Here is an 11,207-nt window from a genome sequence, read left to right on the forward strand (position 1 = left end):
GGTACTTGGCTGCTCAGCCAAGGTCATTACCCTGACAAAGGGACTAGTTTGACCTGTTCATTACGTTCCCTCTTAACACATTCTAACTTCACAGATAAAAGTTCAAAGGTTTGGAAAGGGGACCCAGGGTTTCATCCAGACCGACACCCACTTAACATCATAAAACTATGCTTTCTTAAAGCAAGCCTAATTTCAGCAGGGGAGGGGGAAGGCCTCTGTTGGCACACGTACACCTGTAGGCACAGTGTTGACGCCTGCTATTGCACATTCATGTATCTATCCCACTTCCTTACTAGTCTGGGGGTAGGTGGAAAATAAAAGGGCATTCTCCAACAGCCAGCAAGGAATATTGCCAAAATGTACTGGGTGCTGCCAATCAAATCTGAGAGATTGCAGTGTGGATTTGTTGTTGTTTAGTTGTTTAGTCGTGTCCGACTCTTCGTGACCCCATGGACCAGAGCATGCCATGCACTCCTGTCTTCCACTGCCTGCCGCAGTTTGGTCAAACTCATGCTGGTAGCTTTGAGAACACTGTCCATCCATCTCGTCCTCTGTCGTCCCCTTCTCCTTGTGCCCTCAAACTTCCCCAACATCAGGATCTTTTCCAGGGAGTCTTCTCTTCTCATGAGGTGGCCAAAGTATTGGAGCCTCAACTTCAGGATCTGTCCTTCCAGTGAGCACTCAGGGCTGATTTCCTTCAGAATGGATAGGTTTGATCTTCTTGCAGTCCATGGGACTCTCAAGAGTCTCCTCCAGCACCATAATTCAAAAGCATCAATTCTTTGGCGATCAACCTTCTTTATGGTCCAGCTCTCACTTCCATACATCACTACTGGGAAAACCATAGCTTTAACTATACGGACCTTTGTTGGCAAGGTGATGTCTCTGCTTTTTAAGATGCTGTCTAGGTTTGTCATTGCTGTTCTCCCAAGAAGCAGGCGTCTTTTAATTTGTGGATAGATGGCTTTGAAACCCTGCACAACCGTATTGGAATATACAGCCCTGGCTCCTGTGATAAACTCTCATGCTCCAGGCGGTTGCTGCACACTGAACCACAGCGGATGAAAAGAATAATTCCAACAACCACCTCTTTTCTATTCTGGACTGCCCCCCCCACCTCACACTCCTGGTAATATGAAGCAAAGTAGTTCACACAACCTTCAAGAGATTCCTCAAAAGAAACAGGAGAGAGAAAGAGGTGGACAAGGCAGAATGGGCTCCATTTGTAAAATAAGAGGTGTTGAGGTGGGATTTTGGCTCTGATCTATGGTACCCCCCTTCCAATTCTGACCATGTGGAGGATAGGTATGGTTCAGTTTTGAGGGCAGGAAGATGCGTTTCACATGCTTGAACACTACCTTCTCAATTACAGGGATTTAAAAATGTATTGTTGCATTGAATATTTGCCCTGAAAACTAGTTTTGGAGCTAGGTCCTGGCAGGGTCCTCTCAAGACTATTTGCTGCCTGAAGCAAAGGACAAGATGGCAGCCACAACCCCCAAATCAGTGTACAAAGGCTGAGTGACGGTTGACTTACTTCAATACAGGCAATGGGATAGAGTCCTCTGCTGCACTTGAAGGTAGTTATGGGGGTACAGGACATGCCACATGACATATACGGTACTTTCTGTTCTCCAACAAAAGGTTCTGGTCAGGGGGCTCAGGAAAAACAGCTGGGGCAGAGGTGGTTTCAGGGTAGTGTGAGTGGTTCGGCCACAGGGGGCACCACAACAATGTTGTAGCTCAAGAGGTGGGGGACACACACACCAAATTTTAGCATTGCACAGGGTGCTGCTGAAATCTGAGTCCAAAGACTGCCACTGGCTGGGGGTGCTGCCTCCACTGCCTGCTGCCTCCCAAGCATTTGCCAGCTGGGGAAGTTGCCTCACTCTGCAGGTCAGTCTTTGCTTAAATTAATCCTGGAAGAAGAAGCAAGCAATGGAGAAATTGAGCTGATAACGATGGACCTTATAATTTAGACCAGGGGTCTGCAACCTTTAAGACAAAAAGAGCCACTTGGACCCGTTTCCGAAGAAAAAAAAACTGGGAGCCGCAAAACTCGTCATTATAAAAATAACTTTTTTGTCACTTTTTTATTATTTCTTTGTTTGACCCCTCAGAATTACTCCTCCTCATAGAAATAAACGTTAAATTAACAAGTTACCTTTTTTTTGGTGTGTGTTCTTCACTCCCCTTCAAAACAGTGACCAGCGTACATGCCCCCTTTCAATGCAGTGACCAGCGTACATGCTCCTTACAATGTAGCGGGCGGGCGGGAAGGTGACGTTGGGACGGTGCATGACTAACGCACGCACCACCCCCATGCGATGTCACAGCCAGTACAGCGCCCGCCACAGTGGGGGGTGTTGGGGCGCACAATGCGCCTCCTCCCCTCGCTAGTATCCGCCCCGGAGCCATGGCAAAGGTGTAAAAGAGCCACATGCGGCTCCGGAGCCACGGGTTGCAGACCCCTGATTTAGACTGTCAGACTAGTTATAAGGTCTCTGTGCTCTTAAGAAGAGCCATCTCTCATTCAGTGTTTCGTGCTTTAACAACTGAGCAGTGTTGATTAATGTCACCCACAGGCAGTTTGAAATTTCCTAATGTTTTACAGTGACCACTCAGAGTGCTCAAATATTTCTCTTTTTGCTACTTCAGCCTGTTCCCAGGGGTAGAACCAGCTTGTAAGATCCAGCATCCTGAGAATGAAATACATGAAAGGAAGGGAATTGTCCTCTTCTATTCTCTCCCCCCTCCTTTTCAGGATGTCTCTCTCAACAATACCTCGTGTATTTTTCCGGCACATACATTATGTTTAAAGTGTTTTTGTTTGCTCCACTCCCATTGCCACCCTGCCTTTTACTGCTTCCATTAGTTCCTAGCCAGTGTATGATATCACTCCTCCTCATTCTCTGGGGTTGTTCTTCCCATTAAAAGTGACAACAACTGCAGGTGGCCTCAGAAGAGCAAGTGTGACACATGATGCTGATTCTACTTGTTTTCCCACAGCTGCTGGAGGAAATTGTAAGATGAGAAGGACAGGTTCAGTGAAGAAAACAGGGAAGTCATTTGCTCACTTATTCATGTCCCTGTGAGCTTATCCATGCAATCTCCACACTACCCTAGTCTATTATCCACGGAATCTTGCTGCAAACAGTTAGTATCATTCAAACTCAAAAGCAGATAATCTGACAAAGCTTTTTATAACATCCAATATATTATTAGCATTTTTATAAAGTGTGTGAACGGAATGTTGTGTTATATATGGAGTTGTACTGTTGTGAAGTATTCCGTTTGAAGTACTCAGCAGCCTTCAAGAGCCCACAAGCAGGGCATCAGAGTAAAGGACACTCTTCCTATATACATAAAAATGTAATGCTGTTGTCATGCTGCAGTTCATGTGGCCACCAACAGGGCATCACACCAACTGCAGCATGACAGAATGGCAGGCAGGGAGGCAAGCAAGCAGCGCAGATGGCAGGCGACCCAGGCAAGCTGTTTAACAAAAGGGGAAGGCATTCACAGAGCAGTTTGGCAAAGTGTTCTGTGAAGTGCCCCCCCCCCGCACCATTAAAGATGGAGGGGCTTCAGAAAATTGGTCTCTGAAATGCCTCCCCCTCCTTTAAAAGGGGGTTGGGGTGAGCTGTGGGGGGAGATGATGTGAGGTTTGGGCAAGCTATGAGGGGCTGAAAAGGGGGTGGGTGAGATGTAAACAGAGGTGGGTTGGACAGGTGGGGAAGGAGGATTGGAGGAAAGGCGGAGTTGGCAAGCAGAGTGAGCAGGGCAGCAGTCCTTAGACTTATGTGCTTTATTTAAAAAACAAAACAAAAACCTGTAGTCTTTCATCTACTTTCTAAACCTGCTACCAATCAGAGGCACTATCAACAGGAGCAACTGAAATAAGCAGCAAACTGCTAGCTGTGAGTGGCTGACATTATACCTACAATTCTTCCCGCCACAATTTGACAAACAAACAAACTGCAAGAGGAGTTATTTGCTTGAGAAAAGAACCGTGCAATTGCTGAGAGCCCCTCCAGACTAGAATTTTATTGTGATGCCACCACATTATTGCTGTCCAGAAAGGCTATAGCAAACAGAAATAAATGAAAACGTGTGCTACAAAAAGTTCTAGGTTTTTAGCAGCAGGAAGTTATGGGATAGGCACTGATTGGAAATGAAACAGTGTGACCACCTCAAAACGTTTCCAGGCACAAACAGCATTGAAGGCAGGATTGCATGTGACTATCCCCATAGCATCAAGAGTGCTCATCATCATGGATATGCAATAAAAAGGATGTCTGGAGAAGCTCTATGTTAACAACTGCTCTACTTTGGGGATAGGTGTTTGGCTGCCCTTCAACACCTGAGTAATGGTTGAAGATTGTTTGCTCCCCAATAATACTGTAATCTGGAAAGGCCTCCTTGACATGGCTTCAGGCTAATTGTGGAGATGTGCTTTCTGGTTAGAGAGTTTCAGTGTATCCAAGAATGCTATTTTCCTTTTGTGTGTCTTGCTTTCTCTTGTGAGTTTCTGCAAAGCATGATTTTTGTAATGAAAGCAATGTATGCAAATACTTCCTTGCAGGTGAGATTTGTAAGGCTGGGCATTGGCTCTGAAGTAACCAGTGCTTCAAGCACATTCTTGGTTAGTGTAAAAGTTTTGCTGCACTTACATACTGCAAAACAGCTGTGACTTGGCTGATGTTGAGCATGTACTTCGCATCTCAAATTTTGTGGCTAGATACACCATGCCAAAGGTGTATTTTTCCTAAAAATGGAGGGACATTTTTAGCCATCCAACTCCATATGCCATATTTAGATTTTGGTGTCAGTAACCACCATGATGTAATTATAATGTGTTGCTACTATTTTGCTTAGCACTCTAAATAGCAAAACATTCCTCTGTACTCTGAAAATGTACACTGGTGTTGCCAATTTCCCCTTAGCTAGTCTTCTGATGTTATTTTTCTGTGTTCAGGGTGCTGTGCGATAAAAAAGGGGGGATTTAAAGCTTGTGATTCCTACATATGCAAGCTGAAATGTATGCACAGCACAGTCCTATGCAAATTTACTTTGAACTAAATCCAACTGGGTTGAATGGGTCTTATTCCCTAATATAAATGCTTATCAGGACTTGCAACATGCTATTCTTCTCATCCCATGAGTTTTAATTCTAATGGGATTTCAGTAGCAAGGCAAAGCATACTTACCAGATCCATTAACATCAGCTTCTGAAGGAAAACTAACATCTGAAAAATAAAAAAATAAAAATTTAAGATTGCTGCTAGTCTGTATTGCGCCTAGTATGTTTTAGGAGTGGCTCTGATCTCAGAGCATTTGTTACATGTAACTGAAACCAGCTATTGGAATTAAGGGCTACCACATTTCTGAAATAGCTCACTAAATAGAATACTCTAAAATCTCAGTTTATATTCAGGTCAATATAACCACAAATTAAAATAATTCAGTATAATTAGAAATCAATATACTGTAGCTGAATCCAAGATTCCTCTCATTGCCAGTATCCACATCTCAAGCTCAGGGGCTGAACGCAACCATTTAGGTCTCTCTACCTGGCCCTTGGACTGACTCTCTCTGAGCTAAAATAAAAAAAATCCTTCCAGTAGCACCTTAAAGACCAACTAAGTTAGAACTAACTTAGTTGGTCTTTAAGGTGCTACTGGAAGGAATTTTTTATTTTGACTATGGCAGACCAACATGGCTACCTATTTCTCTCTGAGCTGCACATCATTCCTAGCAACACACCCCTCACCAGCCCTGATTTAAAGTGCTTCAGCCTGGCTGATAATTCCTCTTGCTTGCCTGGAGGGGGGGGGGGATTGCTTCATACACTTTTGCCTCTGGCCTCACCCACAAGTGGCTGCTGAAAGGTTTCCCAGAAGGAAACGAAGCCTTTTAGCTCAGAACGGTTCGCCAGCTCAGTCTGACATTAACTATGTCACCGCAGCATAGTTTGTACACGTACTAGTGCAGCTGCTCAAGTTCTTCCCGTCTTTGTCCCCAGGTGGCCATGTACCTAGCCCATTCTTTCTGGCAGGTCAGTACATTGGGCCAGGGAGAACTTGTCCCTGTGCTCAAGGGAGGCAGCTACAGTCAAGAACAATCCCTCACTTGGAAGGCCTTGCGTAGGCATTTTGCAGCAGCTGAAAACAAGAAAGAATTACTGTAGCATGGTTCACACAGTTTCCCCAACTAACACTATGGGAAGGCTATTTGAGATTAGTGCCCACACCTTGGCAAAAAATATCAGAGGCAAAAGAGTTTTGCAACAGGGCCGGGGAACCTTTGGCCTCCCAAATGCTGTTGGATTACAGCTCCCACCATCCCTCAACAATGCCCATGCTAGTTAGGCATGATAGAGTTGGGAGTGCAAAAACATCTGGAGGGTCACAGGTTCCCCAGCACTGTTTTAGAAGTCCCAGCTTCTTCTCAAGCAGAATTAGGACTGAAATTTGCTGGCAGTTGATTCTTGAAGAAGAGTGGGTGCGTTATTGATCTGTCTAGTGCTATTTTTCTATTGAAAAAAAGAGGTGACAGAACTCCCTTTGAATGCCTCTCTTGTTCTCTTATAATGGAAATGGTGCACATCTGAGAGGTGCTGGGACTGAGTTCCGGTGAGTTCCAGCTGAAAAAAAACAGCCCTGGACCTGTCGCACTTTCATTGTGCAAGTTCATGTAATTTATCATTCTAACAGAGTCTGACTCTTTGTGGTGAGGTGCTGCCATCTGGTGGCCAAAATAGGTGCCTGACATTTTATTTATCGAAAGTGAGGCACGTATGCAAAAAAGAGACAGAAAAGAACGAACCTTGTTGTCTGATCAGTTATAATTAAACAAAAAGGGTAGAACACACACAGAGTTTCAAGTCTAATCTTTTTTAAATTTCTGCACCAAATAATTTCTTACAGATTTCTCATCTTAATGAGACTGCTTAAATGTGGCTCCTAGGCACAAAATGGAGGACCAGGCAAGGTACAGAAGTGAGATTTGTGACTTTGTGGGGAGGATGAGCCTTGTAACTTGAAGATTGGGGCCCTCAGCAACTTGATCACTGGTGGGTCTCCTGTTACCTCAGTGGGCTTACTTAGAGTGTATTCAAGGCCTAATGGAGAGAGCCCATTGTCTGAGGCTGGATGGTTAAGATCCTTTGTGCGTTGTGCAACTGTATGGCTGAGTACAGGCTAAGATGAAACAGCAGCTTTGTACCAAGACTATTATGTTGTACTTACTGTAGGTCTGAAGGAATAAAAGTTTTTCCTTTTGAATCATTGCCTGTTGTTGAAATTTATGGATACTAGGGGATGGGGAACTTTGAGTTGCTCTCCTCCAAGAGAGGGATGGGGAGGGAAAGGCAGGACTCAACTTTGCATGCTGAGAAGGACCAATTTCCCCTTAGCTCCCTATACAGATTTCCACCAAACTTCACACTGAAGATTTTGACCTCCAGTTAATACATTTAATCTTTCTTTAACTTTCCAAAACTTTTTATTTTAATAATTTTTACCAGTATTTCCAATAGCTTTCCCAAAAAGAAAAGACAGCCACACAGAACTGTCGTTTTGAAAAACGTTTTGTTGTCAGGGGAAGCTTTCATATGCTTTTGAATGAAGTTTTTCCAAAACAGATTTTACAAAGCCAGATGGACATTTTGAAGCTTTTAAAAAAACAAACCAACCAACACCAAGGAGCGTATATCTTTTCCTCTATAAAAATACATTTCTTGAAACATTGGAAATGTGTGCCGCTATCTCCCCACTTCGTGTGTTAGAGCTGAATCTCTCTCCGCCCCACCCCCCATAATGCCATTTTTTTTGGCTTTTCAATAGCACTACAATAGATTAAGAATCTACAATAAACTTTATAGATTTTTTTAAAATTCTGGATTGTTTCTCTTGCCTTTAAAAACATGTTTTAAAAAAGTTCAAACATGTCTTACCAGTTTTCTAGTATTTTTATTTATAAAAATACTATATTTATAAAACCATTCATATGCTACTAAGCAACACTAAATCAGTAAAAGAAAAAGACAAAAAACCAATGGCAGCATCCAGAAATGCTAGAGACTGACACTGAGGGCCTGAGCAAATGCATTTTTTAAAAGGCACCCAACAGTTTGTGCCTGCTTAATTTCTGAGAGGTTGTTGCACAGGCAGATGCCACCACAGAGAAAGCCCTTTTCTGTACCCAGTAAGATGCTTTTGCAACCTCTAATAGGTTAACACAGTGGTTCTCAAACTTTTTTTCTCTGGGCCACACTTTCAGAATAAAAATTTGCCACACTGATATTTTTTTAAAAATGTGTTATGTACTGAGTTGAATAGAATCCAAACTGCAGAAGTCTGATTGGTCCTAGAACAATAGGATCCAAAATGCAGCAGTCTGATTGGTCCTAGAACAATAGGATTCAGAATGCAGCAGTCTGATTGGTCCTAGAACAATGCAGCAGTATGATTGGTTGGCATGAACCACCCAATCATGCTCCAGATAGAAGTGAATCCACAACCTGATTGGCTTACAGTAGAATTCCAGAATTAGCCAATCATGTGCAGCCCATTGTGTAAATAATGTATATAAAGCAGATACTTTGAGGGGACATTCATTCATTCCTCCTCACCACTATGAGCTGAATAAAGAGCATGAAATCACTTTGCGACTGAGTATATTTCACTGGCGACGAAGGTGGGATCCATTGCGCTACAGCTTGACCCCGCAGTACGACTGGTCAGGCTCAAGGCCCGCCGGGTCCCGTTCGCCCTGAAACCCCGTATAGACGAGGAATTGGACCGGCTCGTGGAGGAAGGAGCCGGTGCCTAATGCCCCCTGGGAAACCCCAATCGTCACACCCGTCAAGCCTAATGGTTCGGTCCGCATCTGCGCAGACTACAAATGTACCATAAACAAGGCCCTCACGGCCCACGCATACCCAGTGCCAGTGGTCAGCCATGTCCTTGCCACCCTGGCTGGGTCGAAATTTTTTGGCAAGCTGGACTTGGCCCAAGCATATCAACAGCTGCCAGTAGATGAGGCCACAGCAGAGGCACAGACGATTGTGACGCACAGAGGAGCGTTCAGGGTAAAGCGGCTGCAATTCGGGGTCAGTGTGGCACCAGGCATATTCCAGAATCTAATGGACTCCCTCCTTAAAGGGATTCCTGGTGTCACCCCCTTCTTCGATGATGTGTTGATTGCCGGGCCCACACCAGAGGAGTTTGAGGACCGCCTCCGCACCGTGCTGCACCATTTCCAGACGGCGGGTCTCAAGGTGAAGCGGGAAAAATGTCTACTAGGAGTGCCTCAGGTGGACTTTCTGGGATTTATGGTGGACGCAGAAGGGGCCATTCCACCCTGCCACCAATGGCCAAGCAGAACGCATGGTGCGGACCACCAAGGACACCCTTCGCCGCATGACGCAAGGGGATTGGGAGTACCGCCTTGCCACGTTCCTTCTAGCACAGCACAGCACCCCCAGCTCAATGACTGGCCAGAGCCCCGCTGAACTACTAATGGGCCGGCGCCTTGCAATCAGATTGGACCACCTTCACCCCGATAGAGCTCAGGATGAGGTAGTGGTGGGGGAAGGCAGGAACCCCCGGGCCTTCGAGGCCCAGGACCCAGTGTACGCAAAGAATTTTGGGGCAGGCCCAGCATGGGTACCCGCCACAGTCACCAGGGTCACTGGCCCTGTGTCGTACGAGGTGCTAACGGATGGAGGGCAATGCTGGCGCCGCCACTACGACCAGATACAGCGACAATTCCCGGGCGAAACCCAGGAGGAGGACAGGTCAGAGGAGTCCCAAGGGAACAGCGGGGCAGTGAGGCCCATAGAGCAGGAGGGGCCAGCAGGAGAGGCTGAATCAGTAAATACAGAGAGGACCCGCGAGGCCGAAAGGACACCGGAACCAGAACCACGACTGAGCGAGCCGGTTGCGCCAGACCAAACAGCCCCATCACAGCCAACATCCTTGGAACATGAGCCAGAACCTCAGTATATTTCAAAATGAAAAATAAATACATTGGAAAACAAAAAGAAACCACTCCTTGATTTGTAACACAGAACACAATAATATGATAATGAAACATGCAGGAAGTATAAAACAATGCAGCTACATAAGAACAGAATTATAAATAAGCTTCTTACATGTGTACCTTAAGCAGCACCATTTTTCTAGAAAAAGAGGTGCCAGAACTCACCATTAACGCCTCCCTTGTTCTCTTATATTAAGATGATGGCGTCCACCTGAGAGGCGATGTGTTCTGGCTGAAAAAAGCCCTGACTTTATGTATACAATCTCAACGAGAGGTATGAGCTTGCTTTTGCTGGGTAATCTCATTTATATTAAGTCTCATTTGAGGCAAACAAACTCTCATCAACACGAATGAAATGTTTAAATGTCTCCTTGATTGTCCTTGAATCTTCCCGCCACACTTCCTGTCATGACTAAAGTCTTTGAGGGCAGAAACTGGAAAGTGCTGGAAGATTCTAGAAGGTTCACTTCTGAGGCAAATATTGTTTTGACTATCTCAAGGTCACGCTGGGCCAGGAAAGATAAATTCCTGCGATCAGGAAGCTACTCTCTCTCTTTTGTTTGTATCTCTTGTGTCTGATTTTTTTTTTTTTTGGTAACCAGCCTTTGCCTTTTAGTAAAAGTTTTTCCTTTTGGACATTTGACTCTGTGTGGTCTTTTTTATTTACTTCACTGTCTGACACTTCCTTGCCATCCTCTCCTGCCCCACCAGTGTGGACTAGATTAGATAGGCCTTTGGCCTGACTCAGGTGGTCTGAGGCTAATTATGACTTCACTTTTCAGGAGAGAACCCTTCTCCAAAGTCCAGACCCTCCAAGTGTCCCTATTTTCCAGGGACGTTCCTGATTTAGAGAAGCCACCCTGGTTTCTGATTTGATCCCAGAATAGCCTACTTTTTCTTAGGATGTCCCTATTTTCACTGGAGAAATGTTGGAGGGTATGGAATTACCTGACCCCTGAGCCGTCTGAAGGCAATCCTGTATAGGGAAGGGTTTTTTTAAAATGTTTTTATGTTATTATATATGTTGGAGGCTGCCCAGAGTGGCTGGGGCAACCTAGTAAGATGTGTGGGGTATAAATAGTAAAATTATCGTTATGGAATGGGATGTCCCTATTTTAATCAGAGAAATGTTGGAGGATATGCTTCTCCACCCCAGTGCT

At 44.9% G+C, this 11,207-nt stretch overlaps 1 long non-coding RNA gene across 1 annotated transcript; it reads right to left on the bottom strand.

Moving 5' to 3' along the window:
- Nucleotides 1–612: 612 nt before the first annotated feature.
- Nucleotides 613–10,733, bottom strand: LOC310704376. Its single transcript, XR_014524745.1, has 3 exons — nucleotides 10,213–10,733; nucleotides 5,211–5,249; nucleotides 613–1,919 (listed from the first exon to the last, which is right to left on the bottom strand). It is a non-coding gene; the product is annotated as an uncharacterized lncRNA (long non-coding RNA).
- Nucleotides 10,734–11,207: the final 474 nt, after the last annotated feature.

The sequence above is a fragment of the Podarcis liolepis genome (genome assembly GCF_965112155.1).
Source record: "Podarcis liolepis genome assembly, chromosome: 3".
Taxonomy (NCBI): Eukaryota; Metazoa; Chordata; class Lepidosauria; order Squamata; family Lacertidae; genus Podarcis; species Podarcis liolepis.